General features: G+C 36.9%; 1 protein-coding gene across 10 annotated transcripts in view; it reads right to left on the reverse strand.

Annotated features, from left to right (window-relative positions):
* The window catches only part of CFAP20DC (CFAP20 domain containing), a 297,123-nt gene that overhangs the window by 221,351 nt on the left and 56,068 nt on the right, over positions 1-19,704 (reverse strand). Inside the window, exon 4 of one of the 10 annotated variants that reach the window (XM_011743563.3) lies at positions 9,566-9,673. The exons of 7 other annotated variants lie outside the window; for them this stretch is intronic. The gene's annotated coding sequence lies outside the window, so the exon portion shown is untranslated. Of the gene's footprint in view, positions 1-9,565; positions 9,678-19,704 lie in introns of all 10 variants that reach the window. 2 more of the 10 variants (XM_011743573.3, XM_071091989.1) reach the window with 2 other exon arrangements.

Genomic DNA, 19,704 nt, shown 5'->3' on the forward strand with positions numbered 1-19,704 from the left:
TGATGAACATCGATGCAAAAATCCTCAATAAAATACTGGCAAACCGGATCCAGCAGCACATCAAAAAGCATATCCACCATGATCAAGTGGGCTTCATCCCTGGGATGCAAGGCTGGTTCAACATATGCAAATCAATAAACGTAATCCAGCATATAAACAGAACCAAAGACAAAAACCACACGATTATCTCAATAGATGCAGAAAAGGCCTTTGACAAAATTCAACAGCCCTTCATGCTAAAAACGCTCAATAAATTCGGTATTGACGGAACGTCTCTCAAAATAATAAGAGCTATTTATGACAGACCCACAGCCAATATCATACTGAATGAGCAAAAACTGGAAGCATTCCCTTTGAAAACTGGCACAAGACAGGGATGCCCTCTCTCACCACTCCTATTCAACATAGTGTTGGAAGTTCTGGCTAGGGAAATCAGGCAAGAGAAAGAAATCAAGGGTATTCAGTTAGGAAAAGAAGAAGTCAAATTGTCCCTGTTTGCAGATGACATGATTGTATATTTAGAAAACCCGATCATCTCAGCCCAAAATTTCCTTAAGCTGATAAGCAACTTCAGCAAAGTCTCAGGATACAAAATTAATGTGCAAAAATCACAAGCATTCTTATACACCAGTAACAGACAAACAGAGAGCCAAATCATGAATGAACTTCCATTCACAATTGCTTCAAAGAGAATAAAATACCTAGGAATCCAACTTACAAGGGATGTAAAGGACCTCTTCAAGGAGAACTACAAACCACTGCTCAGTGAAATAAAAGAGGACACAAATGGAAGAACATACCATGCTCACGGATAGGAAGAATGAATATCGTGAAAATGGCCATACTGCCCAAGGTAATTTATAGATTCAATGCCATTCCCATCGAGCTACCAATGACTTTCTTCACAGAATTAGAAAAAAACTGCTTTAAAGTTCATATGGAACCAAAAAAGACCCCGCATTGCCAAGACAATCCGAAGCCAAAAGAACAAAGCTGGAGGCATCATGCTACCTGACTTCAAACTATACTACAAGGGTACAGTAACCAAAACAGCATGGTACTGGTACCAAAACAGAGATACAGACCAATGGAACAGAACAGAGCCCTCAGAAATAAGACCACACATCTACAGCCATGTGATCTTTGACAAACCTGACAAAAAAAAGAAATGAGGAAAGGATTCCCTATTCAATAAATGGTGCTGGGAAAATTGGCTAGCCATAAGTAGAAAGCTGAAACTGGATCTTTCCTTACCCTTTATACAAAAAGTAATTCAAGATGGATTAGAGACTTAAATGTTAGACCTAATACCATAAAAACCCTAGAAGAAAACCTAGGTAATACCATTCAGGACATAGGCATGGCCAAGGACTTCATGTCTAAAACACCAAAAGCAATGGCAACAAAAGCTAAAATTGACAAATGGGATCTAATTAAACTAAAGAGCTTCTGCACAGCAAAAGAAACTACCATCAGAGTGAACAGGCAACCTACAGAATGGGAGAAAATTTTTGCAATCTACTTATCTGACAAAGGGCTAATATCCAGAACCTACAAAGAACTCAAACAAATTTATGAGAAAAAAACAACCCCATCAAAAAGTGGGCAAAGGATATGAACAGACATTTCTCAAAAGAAGACATGCATACAGCCAGCAGATACATGAAAAAATGCTCGTCATCACTGGCCATCAGAGGAAATGCAAATCAAAACCACAATGAGATACCATCTCACACCAATTAGAATGGCAATCATTAAAAAGTCAGGAAACAACAGGTGCTGGAGAGGTTGTGGAGAAATAGGAACACTTTTACACTGTTGGTGGGATTGTAAATTGGTTCAACCATTGTGGAAAACAGTATGGCGATTCCTCAAGGATCTAGAACTAGAAATACCATATGACCCAGCCATCCCATTACTGGGTGTATACCGAAAGGATTATAAATCATGCTTCTATAAAGACACATGCACACGTATGTTTATTGCAGCAGTATTCACAATAGCAAAGACTTGGAATCAACCCAAATGTCCATCAGTGACAGACTGGATTAAGAAAATGTGGCACATATACACCATGGAATACTATGCAGCCATAAAAAAGGATGAGTTTGTGTCCTTTGTAGGGAGGGACATGGATGCAGCTGGAAACCATCATTCTCAGCAAACTATCCCAAGAACAGAAAACCAAACACCGCATGTTCTCACTCATAGGTGGGAATTGAACAATGAGATTACTTGGACTCTGGAAGGGCAACATCACACACCGGGGCCTATTATGGGGAGGGGGAAAGGGGAAGCGATGGCATTGGGAGTTATACCTGATATAAATGAAGAGTTGATGTGTGCTGATGAGTTGATGGGTGCAGCATACCAACATGGCACAAGTATACATATGTAACAAACCTGCACGTTGTGCACATGTACCCTAGAACTTAAAGTATAATAAAAAAGAAAAAAGAAAAATAACCAGCAATGTTATCTTCCTAATTCATAAAAACAATCAATCCCTTGTCTACAGAATAAAATCCAAAAATCGGTGCCTATTTCTCCAGATCCATCTATCATCACTTCTCCATTCACTCCTTATTCTCCAGTCAAACCAATATACCACACTAATAGTGTGACCTTTATACATGTTTATCTCTCATCCAAAAAAGCCTTGCTTACCATTTGTGAGTTTTCACTTGTTCTATAAAACCCCTTAGCAACATCCCCTATTCCATCAACATACCTCTAACTAAAAGGATAAAATAAAAACTCTATTTTATTTAAAATCTTTATAGCAATTATATATACTTCTGTTAGCATTTCTCTCACTGCATTCTATTTGTTCTATATTATTCTATTTGATACACTACGAACTCATTAAGGAAGGGAATTATTTCTTATTCATCTTTGTATCGCTAGGGTCTAGAACAGTCTCTGGAATCTTATACAGTACATATTGAACAGACACTGGATGAGACAATGTTCAGACAGTTTTCTCTAATAGTTCACTCTCATCACCAGTTCAGCCTGTAAGCTATAATTACATTCTCACTTTTGGCTAACCATTCTTTTTCCTTTATTAGAAACTAAGGAATTTTAGCAACATGAACTGAGCTAATGAATATTCCCTAACTGTTACAAACACACAGTCTGGGAAAATATAAGAAAAATGAACCTTAAATACATAAACAAGTTTGAAAGATAAAATAGAAAGTTAATTGCATATGAGAATAAAGAGGAAATAAAAGCCAGGGCCAGTCAGCTATCAGCTGATACCAAAGTAAGGTATGTGTTTATTGGGGGATGAGCTATCTAGCCTAAATGTATGTAGGAACCAGATGGTTAATATGTGTGCATGTGTGCACAGACACACATAAAATTATAGATGGGGGCCTCAGGATTGTAATACCTATAGTGAGACAGTAGATGTGGCCTTGGGCTTAAATAAGGTGGGAAGCTAGAACTGAGCCTCCTGCAAAAAGCCAAACCTTGGAATGACTGCTCCCTCTGTGAAAGAAGTTCTAGAAACTTCTGTATGGTAAATCAAAAACAAACAAACTAGCAAAAAATAAATAAAAAATAAATGTCCAGGCTTTGGGTTTGGTTGAGTAAAAAGTCGACTGCGAGAAATTAAGTCCTTAAGACCAAACCATGTACGTGACCTGAGTTTCACTTTAAACTACCCTTGTGAGGGAATCCCAAGCTGAGAAAGACATTTAAAAACTGGCTCTATGTCAGTAAAACCCTTGAAGAACCCTTTGAATAAAATGCATAGCTTTTCTAGGGGGACATACCAGCAATCTATGCTACAGGTACTCTCATGGAAAAAATGACCCCCAATAAAGATAAAGTCACATTCCAAAGTTACTAACTACACAAGGAAATGATACACCGTAAGGGAGAGTAAGTATTTATAATAGCAAGAGTCACTTCTTTAGAACTTCAGAGAACAGAGCAATTTGAAAGTCACTATAAAATATGTTTAAAACTGTAATAAGTAAATAGGATACCATAAACAATAAATTTGAAAAAGAGCCAAATAGGGTTCTAGAAATTGAAATAATTTTTTTAATAAAAAAGGACCTGCAAACAACAGAAACAACATATTAAACAGAGCTAAAAACTTAGTGATCTGAAGGAAATTACTCAGAATGGAACACCGAGAAATAAAGGGAGAAACAAGGAGATGGGTGGGATACAACTGGAGTTAAAGCTTTCTTAGGTAAGGTGGTTGTGTTATAAGAGAATAAGCTACTAATTTTCTACTTTAAGTCAAATATGAGTGCTATAAATTTAAAGGTAACCACTAAAAGAACAGAAATAAAATATAACTTCCAAGTGGTCAAGGTTAAAAAATAGGAATCACATACTACATATAACAACTTGAAATTAATCTAAATGTATAGCCTCAAATTGCATATTAAAAAAGTAAGATTAAGCTTCCTGGGTTAAGCATTCAACTCAAAAAGTTGGAAAAACAATATATTTACAAAAGTGGAAAGAAGGATTAAGAAAATAATTGAAATGGAAACTTTGAGAGTATTATCTAAAACAAAAATATGATTCTTTGAACAGACCAATAAAATACAAAATATCTGAAAAGATTAGGTAAGAAAAATACACAATATTAGAAATTAAAAAATACAGTATCAGCATTGTACAGATACAGCAGAGAACAAAAAACTATATATACTTTTACATATATAGCTATCTATAAACTCTCATGTAACTCTTATACCTCTATACTATTAAACTGGAAACACTAGAAGTGACACTTCTAGAATAGTATAATTATTAGAATTGACAAAAGAAAAAAATAGAAAACTTAAAAATACCTATAACCATTAAAGAAATGCTATCAGTTGTTAAAAATCTATCCACTAAAAAGCACCAGGTCCAGAAGTTTTAAAGACAAGTTCTATCAAACCTTTAAGGAACCCAATACAGATTGTTTGAGATGTAAAAATGGTTAAAACACCCCAACTTAATTTATCAAATATAATTTTATCATAAAACTATGTGAGGATGGCTAGAAAAATTATAAAATAATTCAATAATGAATGTATGTGTCTAAAAGTCTTAAACAAAGGATAGAAAACTCAATCTAACAATGTATAAAAATACCATATTTGATGACCAACAGAGGTTATGGTCAAGAATGGAAGGAAGTTTAAATATGACAATATCTGTAATGTTATCCATGACATTAACAGACTAAAATCAAAAACATATGATCAACTGGACAGATGCAGAAAAAAAGCATTCAATGAAATTCAACATCCATGAATAATAACAAGCTTTAGCAAACTAGAAAAGTAAGCACTTTAATCTATGACTAAGTTATATTTTTAGATCCTGTGTCAGTCAAGATGGGTGATACCAAAGTAATAAATAACTCCCAAATTTCGGAAACTTAACATGTAAAACATGATGTCTTCTTCGCACTACATGTTCCATGGGGCAGCAGGAGGTTCTGCTTATTCTGGTAACTCAGGCACTTAGGCTGATACATTCTTCCATAATCAGCAGAGCACTGAGATGGGAATAGGGACATTTCTAAAGCATCTTCCTAAAGTGACATATGTCAACTATACTCATCTTCACTGGCTAAAGCAACTCCTTCACCATATTTCCTTGTCAACCGTGACAAAAATTTCTGTAGTTTGTAAGCTACTTTAGTTTATGATATTTCGTTAAAGCAGCCCAAATGGATTAAGACAATATTTCTGCACCTTTGGTTGCTCCTAAAGAGAAATATAAATATAAAATATTTAGCCATTATTACTTCTAAATTTTTGTCAACCTCTAGTCTTTTTCCTAAATCACTGTCATTTAAAAATATTTCCCATTTTAGTCTGATTTCTGAGTATTACTTTGCAAATGGAAGCCTGAAGAAAAAACAATAATTTGCCAAGAGACCATCAATACCCATGGTTCCAAATGTTATGATGATGTCTTTTGCCAGGAGTTCATTTCTAAAATATTTACATTCTGTGCTTTTTTAAAAACCATTTTTCCAGGTTAGATAACACAAGATAAAATTAGTGTATTGCATTTAAACAATACTAAATGTAAAATTAATGATAAACTGGCAGAAATAATGAAAAATCATGAGTAAAAGTCAATATTTTAGTCCTTGCATCACTGAAATCAATCAAAATCTGAAATTTCCACTGTGCCTTTTTTCTTTGAGATTTACTCTTACTGTTACTAAAATTAGGAGTAGTTGAAAAATCCAGATGATGATGTATAAGACAGACAGAATCTAGGTCATTCTATCATTGGCTCTAGATCTGCAATACTCATAGCAGAGCTTCTTATGTAAAGAAAGCAAATATACAGAATTAAGATAGCAAGGAAGCCAATGTACTTAGTAAGAACATGCCGTTTTTAGAATTTTTGCTAATGATGATTACATTTTAAAGTCTTCCTAGAGTTTCACTAGATACAGCATTACTCATTTCCTGTCTTTAAGAAGTATTCAATATCACTGAAGTATACAAAGAGGACACTATAAGTAGTTCATGACCAAATATTTCAAGATTCATTCATAAACTTTTTTAGATATTCCACTCCACCTAAGGAAGATAAAATTTTGTAATACAAATATATTCCAAACAAATCTATAAAAGTGAACTTATGAATAAAAAAGTTAAGTTTGACTTGTATACTGCTTTTGATAAAATAAACCACGGCTAAGTTTATACTTCACAAGCAGATGATTATTTTTCAATATTGGAAGTAAATTAATTTCCATAGTCTACGTGAAAAAATTTAAATGACAGTAAGATATTCTGACCAAGAAAATTTATTACAAAATTAATGCTTACCATATATGGCTTCATTTGGATGAGAGCAAGAAATAAGCCATTTATTGATTTATTATTAGCAAAGCACAAGACAAGGCATGAGCTATAGTAGAAACAGAAAAAATCATGACCTCTGAGAAAGGTGGTAGTCAAGAGTTTCAAAAGAGTCAAGAGTTAATCCTGTGGATAAAGTATAAAAATTATAGTAAATGAAAGTAATTTGTATCAAGAGAAACTCCCAATGGAATTAAATGCCTAAGAGGTGCCTGCAATGTACTGATGAATAGCATGTAATTAAGACAGGAGCACAAGGAATGCATTTTGTGCTCTCACATGCCCTGGAAACACTCTGAACTGCAGTCCTGATCGGCCCTCAGAGAGGTCCTGTGACGAAGAAATCAACAACTCCAAAGAGACAGAAATACTGGCATAGTAAATTAAAGTAGAAATGCCTTCAAACAATGTCTAGCCTCTGCTACTAAGGCTACTAGCCTCTGCTATGAAGATGTAAAATACAGCTGGAATTCTTTGGTCATTTATTCTTCTTCCCAAGAATAACTAATGAGTTGTAGCTGGTTTTGTATACAAGTATTAAAAATGCCCGGTTTTTGTCTTGTTGCTAGAGAAAAGACACTGCATCTACTGCTGCTGAGGAGTTCTTTGAAATACCTGAAGTACTGCACAGAGTAAACAGGAGCTTTTCCAGCTCCTAGAATGCTCTTTATATGGCTTGCTCCTCATCCTTTGAGTTTCAGTTCAAACGTTACTTTCTTAGAGGTACTTATCCTGACCATTTTTCCTAAAGTAGATCTTTCTGTGTACTTTCTTATTGCGGGTTGAGCATCCCAAATTCAAAGATCAGAATTCTGAAATGCTCTAAAATCTGAAACTTTTTGAACGCCAACATGATGCTCAAAGGAAATGCTCACTGGAGCATTTTGGATTTCAGATTTTCAGATTCAGGATGCTTAGCTGGTGTGTGTGTGTATGTGTGTGTATGTGTATATGTGTGTGTGTGTGTGTGTGTGTATAATGCAAATATTCCAAAATCTAAAAAAGTCTAAACCATGCAACATCTTTGGTACCAAGCATTTCAAATAGGGATACTCAACCTGTGCTCTGTGCACTTATTTCTTAACACTCACTTTGTTATTTTTTTTTAAGAAACCTGCTTTTCTTTCCTGGCTCCATACCAGAATGCAAACTTCATGAAGACAAGATATTTTATCTGCCTTGATAACTGAAAATATTCTCAGCAGCTTCACTTGGCACATAGTGGGCTCTAATAAATATCTGTCAAATGAATGAATTTGCCAAATATAAAGAAAACATTAAAAATATGTTTTCTACATACACAATCATGAACACATGAATGAATGAATATGTTAGAGGAAAGTATTTATGATTTTTTGTTTATCTTGGGGTCTACACGGTATAAATTCCAATTGTGGTCCACATCCTTAACAATCTGTAGTTGAACCAAATACTAATCAGTAACCATCTTCAACCAGATTTCTTCAGCTGTGACCTCTGACAGAGGCTCAGTAACAAACTGCTTACCTCCTCCCTAGGAAACTAACGATGTCCTCTAAAGGCTACATATGAAACAGCATGTTCAATAAATATTCACTGAACATTAAATATTCTTGAATGTTTGAACCTCATGATGAATGAATCACACTCCCCCCAAATAATATCCTTGACTTAGATTACCCTCATGGTCTATATTTGCTTAAAATATATCCCTTAAAACATCAGTTTTAACATCAGTTTTATATCCCTTAAAACACCTTTTGAGCACCAGAGACTGGTTTTGTGGAAGACGATTTTTCCATGAACAGGGCGAGGGGAAGGTATGGTAGTGCAAGGAGGAGATGGTTTCAGGATGAAACTGTTCTACCTCAGATCTCAAGTCATTAGATTCTCATAAGGAGGGTACAACCTAGATCCCTCACATGTGCAGTTCACAGTAGGGTCTGCACTCCTACGAGAATCTAATACCACTGCTGATCTGACAGGAGGTGGAACTCAGGCGGTAATCCTCTAGCCCCTGTTCACCTCCTGCTGTGCGGCCTGTTCTTAACAGGCCACCTACAGGTACTGGTCTGTGGCCCAGGGCTCAGGACCCCTGCCTTAAAAGTAAACTAGGTTTTAGAACAATTATTCTAGATAAGTCAGAAAAATATGGAAATTTCAAGTAGGTTCAAAATGTTACTGACTTAGCAACATTATTACTGCTGCTAAACACACAGTGAGCAAACTATTGTTACTAAGTTCTACAGTATTAAGTATTTTGTTTATATAATGCTTGTGGCAACCCTATGAAATGGGTTAGCATTGTTATCCTCATTTTACCAATAAGAAACCTGGGGCACAAGAGGTTAAATGACATGCCTACGGTCTCAGCTAGCAAATGGTAAAGCTGAAATTCAAACCCAGGCAGTCTGATTCCAGGTTGTGTGCTGTTAATCACCAATTTACCCAGTGCTATTCTAAGATGCCTGCCTGCAAATGTATTGTTACCAGTACATGACCAGGTGAAGCACAAAAATTTACATTGTTCAGAAACTTATATACCAATTTGACATTGCTGTAACATCCAAGTATGTTATCACTGGGCTCATCTCATTGGGCAGGGTGATTGGGGTTGTCAAAGGCATATGGTGAGTGGCATATGACCCTAACTATCTACTGGCACTATGTACAGTCAGTTGAATGACATATTGCTCAGAAAAACAAGAAATTAAAATGAAAGGAAAAAATCTCACCTGGTTCTTCAAATGGTTTGAGAAGTCCTAGTCTACACTAATCTCATTTGAATTGTCAGAAGATCTTCATATCTTGGGGAAAAAGAATGCTGGAGTGTCACATTTTGCCTGCCTCCATCAGACAACAAATACAAAAATAATTTCGAAATTTGTTCCAAATTTACATTTATAAATTTAGTACATATTTTAATGAAGACATTATATAAAAACATTTGACCATGTAATATATAAATAATTTGTTGCTCTTACTGCACGAAAATATAATGCTTAGTCATGTAAGGTATGTAAAAAATATCTACATAAATATCCATCCAGAACTGGAAATTTTCAGTTTTATCCAAAAAAAGGGGAAAGCTTATTTTAAAATAAAAATAGATATATAATTTACATTTTTAATTTGTAAAACACCCCTGCCCCTCAAAAACAAATTTCAAGAATCTAACTCCTTGTTTTGGCTTTAAAATGATTTGGAAAGTGATTTAAATCAGATCAGGAGCTACAAAGGAGAAAAACATGGGGAGTACTTTTCCATTTGAGGAATTCAAACTGTTTCTAAAATAGAATAGTAGTATTGAATATATCTAACATTATGAAGGAAAAAATGAAATAGTCCACATATATTTTCTACATAAATGATGCATATTCCCTCCCTTTTTAATAGAATGCTTCCTAAAATGCAGTACATATTTCTTTTTTTGTAAATGCATTACAAATTTCTTTGTAAAAAGAGCATTCTGCCCATGATTCAGAAAACTTTCAGCAAAGCCTGTAAACTCTGAAGCAGGAAACCAGTACAGTGTGATTGACTGAAATACAGAATGCTGTTTACCCCTAGTTCTGGCCTCTTCCCAGTTATCTTCATGGTGAATTTATTTTTAAAAAAAATTTCCAACTTTTAAGTTCAGGGGTACATGTGCAGAATGCATGTTTGTTACATAGGTAAATGTGTGCCATGGTGGTTTGCTGCACAGAACATCCCAACACTTAGGTATTAAGCCCAGCATCCATTAGCTATTCTTCCTGATGCTCTCCCTCCTCCCATTCCCCACCCTCCAACAGGCCCTAGTGGATGTTGTTCCCTTCCATGTGTCCATGTGTTCTCATCATTCAGCTCCCACTTATAAGTGAGAACATGTGGTATTTTGTTTTCTGTTCCTGCACTAGTTTGCTGAGGATAATGGCTTCCAGTTACATCCATGTCCCTGGAAAGGACATGATCTTGTTCCTTTTTTACAGCTGCACAGTATTCCATGGTGAATATGTACATATTTTCTTTATCCAGTCTATCAATGATGGGCATTTGGGTTGATTCTATGTCTTCGTTATTGTGAATAGTGCTGCAATAAGCATACATGTGTACATATATTTGTGATAGAATGATTTATATTCCTTTGGGTATATACCCAGTAATGGGATTACTGGGTCAAATGGTATTTCTGCCTCTAGGTCTCTGAGGAATCATGACACTGTCTTCCATAATCGTTGAACTAACTTACAGCCGCTTCATGGTGAATTTCCAAAGAGACACTTTCATCTGCCTCAATCATCCTTTCCCTTTCTTGCCTTTCCATTAAAATAAAAATCTATCTTCCTAGGTAACTATAGAGAGGGAAGAACTACAGAGAAAAGAAACACACATGCACACAAACACATGTATACACTGCAAGCTCAGCACACACTGAGCTTAAATGACACATAATTCCAAGTCAATGGACTTTGCATTTTCTTAAAGCCTGCAGTGCTCTCATTGCTCACAGGCCTTTTTCTGCCTGCTTCTGAGATTCATTACAGATGGCTAAGGCTGGAAGTATGATGGCTGGATAAGTGGGGCATTACTTGATCTTCTATCATTCTGATAAGAATTCTATGAGGCAGAGAAAAGGCATATGCCATTATCCTCATTTTTTTTTTTAATGGGGAAACTGCAGCACACAAAGAAAGTTAAGTAACTTGCCCAAGGCACCAAGCTAATTGGTGTTAGAGAATTCAGGTCTTTAAAACTGTGTTCTTCTCCTCACCAGATAACAATAATGCTTTCCCCCTTGCCCCAGTCTTTCCCACACTTGTTATCCAAGTACAATATATATCTAAATTGTATTTTATACATTTCTAGACACCTCCAATCATCAAATTATAATTTCCTATTATGTTTTATTTGAAATGTTAGCTTTTAAAATGATATCCATAAATCTTTCAAACATGCAATTAGCAGGAAGAGGAGAGAAAGGATGATTGGAAATAAAAAATAAGAACAGTTTCAATGACTTTGCTTGGGTAAAGAACCAAAAGATTAAAAAAAACAAAAAACAAAAAGCAAAACCAACAATTCCAGCAGGTGGGGGAAGAAGGTTCTTTGTGACAGTGTTTTGCCTCTTTGCCTCCTTATGCAGTAGGGGGAGCTATGGTACTATTCGTTAAGGTTACAGGAAGACAACAAGTCTGAAAAAATAATACAATTCGCTCCGAGGATATCCATTTTCTTTTGCAATTTCAGATGGTTCTTTACTGTTTTGGAAACATTTTTCCTCCATGTCCTGAGAACCTCAGGCTGCACTACCCATATCCCTTTTTCTCTGGAATGACAGAGGGTTACCACCTTCGCTGTACACCCTTATGATGCCATTTTGACAAAGATATTAGGAGATACAGTTGCACAAAGCAGCCTGCCTTCCTCTGCCCCATCACTCGATAGGTTTCCTCCATAATTTATCAAATCTATTTTTTAGCCCAAAAATAGGACTCTCCTGCAACTGAAAAATTCCCAGAACAACCACTGGCACATGTCTTTACATTTTCAGTTGTAATCCATCAGAAATGATTGTCAATAATCTCTCATTTAAAAAAACACTATTTGTAGAAATTTTAAAAAATTTATTCAAATAATAAGAAATTAAAATGTTTCCAAAAGTAGTCTAAGTAATCAATTTTGAGTAGGAAAAAAAACATTTTTAAGAGTTTATATGAATCAAAGAAGTTCATCCTTATATAGGGCTGCATCTAATATTACTGTGAAGTTAATTTTTTTGTTTCAACTGAATGGGCTCTTGGGTCCCCAGAGATTTGGTTAAACATTATTTTGGGTGTGTTTGTGAAGGTCTTTTTGGCCGAGATTAACATATGAATCATCAGACTGAGTGAAGTAAATTGCCTCTCATATGTGGTTGGGTCTCATCCAATCAATTGCAGCCCTGAATAGAATAAAATGGTGGAGTAAGGGAGAATTTGCTCTCTCTGTCTTTTGGTTGGAACATAGGTCATTTGCCCTGGGAGTCTTCCAACTTGGACTGGAGCTTATACCATTGGCTTTTCCAGTTGTCAGGCCTTCAGACTCAACCTGGAACTATACTATTGGCTCTCCTGACCTTTCAGCTTACCAGACTGTAGGTCATGGGACTTCTCAGCCTCCATGACCACATGAGCCAATTCTGTATAATAAATCTATCTATCTATCTATCTATCTATCTATCTATCTATCTATCTATCTATCTATCTTTTGTTTCTGTTGCTCTGGAGAGCCCAGATTAATATAATTACTAATTTCATGTTAAATTGCTTTGATATAAATGAAGCACAAAAAAAAAAGTGTTTACTTACAACATTCCCTTCTAGGTAACAACATCATAATTGGGTTTTCTAGTAAACAACAGGCATAGTTTCCAAACTTATTTATGCAAATAAATCTCACCTGTAATAACCATAATTAGTTTTATATATTTGACTATAAATAGATGCTAACATGGTAGCAAAAGAAAATGAGGATATCACCTCTGTGTCTTCCTGATATCTGGGAAAGCCCACTCTAGGCTTCACGTGACAACCTACATGGCTGTCTTTATCTACTCTACCTACTAGAAAAATATTCAAAACCTTTACAGAAAAAGCAGCTGTGATTTACCTTGTTTGTAACTTTTAAGATACAGAAAGATTACAAATACATGTATAATATATGACATACACACAACTTCAAATCCACAAACTTCGTTATTTGCTTCCTTTTAATAAGTTCCTTTACATAGAGAGCCTTTTCAGGTCAGAGTATGTAAACAAATTTACTGACTGCCTACTATATCCTGGGCCAGGGAAACAAAAAGTGTGCTATGTGAACTGTTTATTGCTGATCTACAAAGAAAAGAAGCTAGAGCTGGAGAGTAAATTAAATTTATCAATTATCAATAAGCACACATTTTTTTTCCTAGCAAGAATTTTCCAAAGAAGGAAGGAGAGTGCTGATTTATACTGTGGCCCAAGTTCCTTATCTCACTGTAATAGCCACTTTGAGTAGCATTGTTCTAGGTAATTCTAGATGCTTTTGAGACAGCCAGGTGGGAAGAGGTCCCCGGAAAAACTCCAACAGGCCTGCCCACTGGGAAGAGTGCACACTGGTGTGGAGCCACAGAGGTTTGTACCTTTTGCAGTGGGGAGGAGCCTGGCCCCTCCTCTTATTGTGTGGAATCTGGGATTCAAGCTGTGGTGGGAAGCACTCCAGGAGGGACTCTGGCTTTGTGGAGGATTCCTGTTTCCCTTTTTCACCCAAAAAACTCCTGCTTTACTCACCCTTCAAACTTTCTGTGAGCCTAAATTTTCATGTCTGTGGGACAGACAAGGACGCTGTCTTTAGCTGAACTAAAGAAAAGTCCTGCAACACTTTCAGATGTATTATTTTGTTATTTACAATGGCTAACATTTATTTAATTCTATGTGCCCAATACTTGTACTAACTCATTTAATCCTCATTAAAAAACTTGTAAAATAAGTACTATTATTATCTTTACCCTATAGATGAGAAAAATGGAAGCACAAATTTTAAACACAGTAAGTAGTGAGTTGGGATCTGGCTCTAGAACATACTCTTACCACTTCACTATACTGCCTCCTTTGAAATCTGAATCCTCATGACAATTCAGTGAGGAAAACAATGTTGCCATTTAAGAGTTGAGAGACAACACTGCTAGATTGTTAGCTTCCCAAAGAGAAAGGCTGTATCTAATTCATTCTGCATATTCTCTCTAGAAGCCTCTAATGATGGCTTCAAGCTCATAGGCATCGTAGAGAAATGCAGAAGTATCATGAAACCAGGACTTCTACTCTCATGAAGCTCATAACCTCATGTTAGAGATACTACCAAGTACAAAGTGGAAGGGCTGCCCTGCCCTGGGCTTGGAAGAATGAATGTGAGGATCAAAAAATTCTTTTAAGGACTTACCCCAACCTCTAAGCCTTGAAAGTAAACAGGTCTAGTCTTGTAAGATTGCAAATGCCCACATGTCTTATTCTACCATTTGTACACTAATGAGATACAGGAAGAGGGACAAATAAGTAACTCTCAATAGCAACGTACACACTGTAGGGTCTGTCTTCTGCCTTGGGGAGTGGGTATAGAGGGGTCCAGCAAAGAATTAGACAAATAAGATCCCATAGAAGGCAAGGTCAAGATAGTATGTAAATTTATCCTACTCTCTAAAAGTGGGATTAAGAGCTTCAGAGTCCACAGTTGGTCTTCCATAGAGTTGGCCTCTGTGATTTGAATAAAGTGATCAAAAGCACTAGCCCAAGCTTGAAGTTTATTGTAACCAAAGTCTTTGGACTTTGGTAACTGTGGGGTAGACAGCTGTCTAAGGGCAAGTCCTTCAAGGTCATCGCAGATTCTGCAGAAGTGGTAGAGACTGCAGTGGCAACAGTGAAATAAGCTCATTAAGTTTAGGAGGAGCCCTCCCAATACATGTTTTCTGGAGTAGTAAAAGATTAGGAGCAAAGATTCTGAAGTCTCACAGGTCTAGTTTAAAGGCCCATTTTGTTCCTTGCAAACTGTATATGACTGTGGAGAATTTAGCTAACCTCTGTAAGCCTAAGTTTACTCATTTGTAAATGGGTGATAATAATATCAAACTCATGGGGTTAAACTATATGACACCCATACAGTACTTAGCATAGAACATGGCACAGACTTAATAAAACAACTGATACTTTACTGAGTCCTTACCATGCGCCAGGAACCCTTTTAAGCTCTCATGCCTATTAACTAATTTATACTTCACTGTATTCCTATGAGGCAGCATGGTGGACTACATTACCACAAACAGCCACTGCTCCTATCTTTGTGGGAGGAGGACATAGCCCCACCCTGTGACTCTAGGGTAAGTCATGTGATGGACATTAGGCAGTGGAACTGGGCAGACGTGACTCAACAGAAACTCTAAGAAGCACCCAGAGGTCTCATCACAATACTGACCCTGATGATGACATGTCCGAGAAACAGGAGCTACTCTTCACTCTGCACCGTAGAATGAAAAAGAACAAAGCAGCCTACCTATTGCCCACATGTCATGGGCAAGAAATAAATGCCAGTCATTAAAAACTATGGAGTCTTGTGGATTATTTGGTATTATCACTAAACTCATTTTCTGTGGAACAAATTAAGGCACACAGAGGTTAAGTCCTTTGTCCAAACTCACACAGCTGGTGGCCAGTTAAACTCCAAACTCCTGTACATTAACCTTTCTTACCATCATCTTCACTGATGAGGACTGAGACACCTAGGGAAGTTTATTAGCAGACAGACATGAGAGGGAGATCCAGTGATGCTAGAGGAAGAGAAGAAAGCAGATCAGCAGTCCTGGTATTTGAATGTGATAGAGCTTCTGCAGATCTGTAAGTATGGTATGGTAAGAGTGGATGTTAGCGTGAACACACAGATTATGGGAGACTTGAACAAGGTCAGTGGAACATATGCTTTATGTGGTGGAAAATTAGAAGCCAGTCTGGGAGGCCAGGCAAGAGGCCATAAGACAAACAGGCAGACAAATGGCCTTGAAAAACACCGACGAGAGATAGCAGCAAGGAGACCATTCCAGGCTTCAGACAAGGAGCTAAGATAGGGTGGGTACAGTGGCAGTGTCAACAGAGGCCCACTGAGTAACAGGAAACCTTCACTGACTATCCGAATATAACAAGAGTCACATATCCACTCATGCTTGTTAAACAAAAGGAGTGATGGATAGACAAAGAATCAAGCCTAAAGAATCAAGTATGGGATAACTAATACAATAATGATGGTATCCAGGCCTGAGAGTTATAGATCTTGCACAATTAAATGGACTCTTGGCCCTCTCATGGACGAATCACTAGAGCTGACTCAAAAAGGGTCTTAATAGATCTTAACAGGACTTCAGGGATTGCACCTGATGGTAGTTGGCAGTTGACACACTAGAAAATACAGTTTCAACTCTGAAAATTTAGTACAGAAATACTACATCTGAATTTTCTTCCTTTGCTCTTTTGCAGTATATGCTATTTACCGTTGCCATGAAAATCGCCAGAGCCAAAATGGAGTCACTAAAGTAAAAAACAAGAAAGAAAGAAAAAAAAAAAAACCAACAGAGCACGGGAAGGCCACAAAGAGAGGGTTCTTATGCTTGTATGCCTCATAATTCACATCCTTCACAGGATGTGAAGAACAACACAGGAGGTTGTCTTCCGGGGACCAGAGTAGAGTGTGTTCGCCTCCACAAACAGGAAGGCCCATTTGGAGAGTTTCTGGAGCAGAAACTTCAAGAGGTACCAACTGAGTTGATATTTAGGTGAATAATACATGAAAAATATCACAGTTTGGAACTCAAATTAAGGTCACCGACTAGAAGTTCAACCATAAAAAGACATCACCCTGTGAGAAAGTGTAAAAGAAAACTTGATAGGGGAAAAAAAAGGAAAATGGATTTAAATTAAATGCTGAAAAATAAGAATTAACCTATTAATTCCAAGAAGCTTAAAAAAATTTAAATGTTACTAAAATACGGTGCATATTGGAATTAAAGCAATAAGAGTTAGTAAAGAGAGCAAATTCAAAGAGCTGAAGCCTGCCAAAGGGAAAGAGAAAAAAAGGAAAGAGACCTAAGAGATTTAAATCAATGGTAAAATAACACACATTGTAAATTATAATTTATGTACTTAATTTCTATACTTAATCCTTGAAGATTCTTTGATACTACTATAAAAATATGAGGCCTGATAGACTGCCTCTATAGGACTATATAGATCACCAAGAAGGCATACCACTAGAGGAATGGGGGTGGTAATCTTATGCTTAGGAGTTTGGCCTTTGAAGCAGACAGACTCTTTTTCCTTTCCCCCCTCTCCCTCCCCTTCCCCTTCTCCCTCCCCCTCCCCTTCCCCTTCTCCCTTCCCTTCCCTTCCCTTCCCTCCCTCCCCCTCCCCTTCTCCCTTCTCCCTTCTCCCTTCACCCTTCCCTTCCCTTCCCTTCCCTTCTCTTCTCTCTCTTTTTTTTTTTTTTTGATGGAGTTTTGCTCTTATTGCCCAGGCTGGACTTCATGGTCTCAATCTCAGCTCAGCTTACCCCAACCTCTGCCTCCCAGGTTCAAGTGATTCTCCTGCCTCAGCCTCCTGAATAGCTGGGATTACAGGCATGCGCCGCCACATCCGGCTAATTTTGTATTTTTAGTAGAGATGGGGTTTCTCCATGTTGGTCAGGCTGGTCTCGAACTCCCGACCTCAGGTGATCCGCCTGCCTTGGCCTCCCAAAGTGCTGGGATTACAGGTGTGAGCCACTGCACCCGGCCCAGACAGCCGTTTTCTAATCTGGCAAAAGCAGGGAATTAGCCAGGCAACAGTCTGATTAGGGTGGCCTCAGGGAAGAGAGGGAAATACCTGATGTTACTACAGTAATCAGGGGGTTTCCTGGGCTCTCTGCCAATTGGTGTGACTTGAGTGGAAGGACAAAAAGGTGACATGAGGTAAAGAAGAGATTCCAAAACTGAGACATTCTAAATTGAAAAAGTGAACTATTAAACAAAAATGTAAGTAACTTTTGGCATTCTTTAATATCTGGTATATACTAAAATGCCATGTGATTGGCCACCATCTTAATTGTTTACCTAAGAGGCACGATCATGAAGTTAAAAGTCCATGGATTGTCAGAGCCTGACACAACTGAATTGGGGGTCCCAGCTCTGTTAACCCACTGACAAGCCTTCACAACGTTACTCACAGAGCCTCAGTTTCCTCATCTACAAAATGGAACCAAGTGGAATACATACCTCTTACTCCTAGTAGTTGAGGATATGCTAAGATAAGTCTCTGGCACACACCCATGCTGAATAATTAGCTTCCTTCCTAAGGGATACATGACCCCACCTTAAGGAACATATCTCCAATTTCTAAACAAAAATCATTTGGAAAAACTGATGCTTCTAAATGGCATAACCAAAATGGCTTTATGCAAGCAAAGCCAGTAGAAGTATTTTTAAATGTGAAAACATCTACAAAACATCTATTCAGTAACTTACAAATTAAGAACTATCACTGATGATACTACCATTTTGATTTTTAAAACTATCCATGTATACCCTGGTCATCATAACAAAAAGAAAATACAAGTTACTCACAAATTAGCATTACAGAAAGTGCTAAGTTTTATGTTCTATTATTCTTTCTCTCAACCACAAATCTGATCTGATATGCCTGGTGTTATCTCCAAGTGCAGCAAAGGATGCCAAATCAATGTTCTCAGGCTTATCAATGAGGATTGGTTCTATTTTTCTTCAACTTTCTTCCTCATTCAAGGAGATGTTATTTTAAGTATATATGAAAAAGAGAGCATTTGTGACCTTCTTTTAACAAGAACTAGTATTTGTCTAGCTTAAAAAGCACTTCTTATCATCAAACTTATCCTCACATTAAGGAGGCATTTTCATTTTCTCCTTTTATATCTAAAGAAACTGAGGCTCCCAGAAAATGAAGTCTCTTGCCTAAGGTCTTTGTTAGTGACAGAGCTATAATGCATCCAAGATTTCTGACTGAATATCCAATGTTCTTCCCTATAGTTATATGATGAATCTAAAAGACTTATTTTATAAGCATTTCAAGAGTTACCAGAGGGGGAGAATACTGATTAATCCCACTAAAAATGCAGCACCGAAGGGATGAAAAATTTGAAAGGCTTTAAAAATTATGAAATAGTGTAGATACCACTCTCAGTCATCCGAAGGCAGATATTTGTTTTATACATTGTAACAACCTAGTTTCTTATTTCTCTATTTTTTTTTTTTTTTTTTACAAGAGAACAGATAGAATGGGTGGATGGAGGGAATTAACTTTTGCTGCACGTCTATTAACCAGAAACAACT

This window comes from Macaca nemestrina, chromosome 2 (assembly GCF_043159975.1).
Source record: "Macaca nemestrina isolate mMacNem1 chromosome 2, mMacNem.hap1, whole genome shotgun sequence".
NCBI classification, from domain to species: domain Eukaryota; kingdom Metazoa; phylum Chordata; class Mammalia; order Primates; family Cercopithecidae; genus Macaca; species Macaca nemestrina.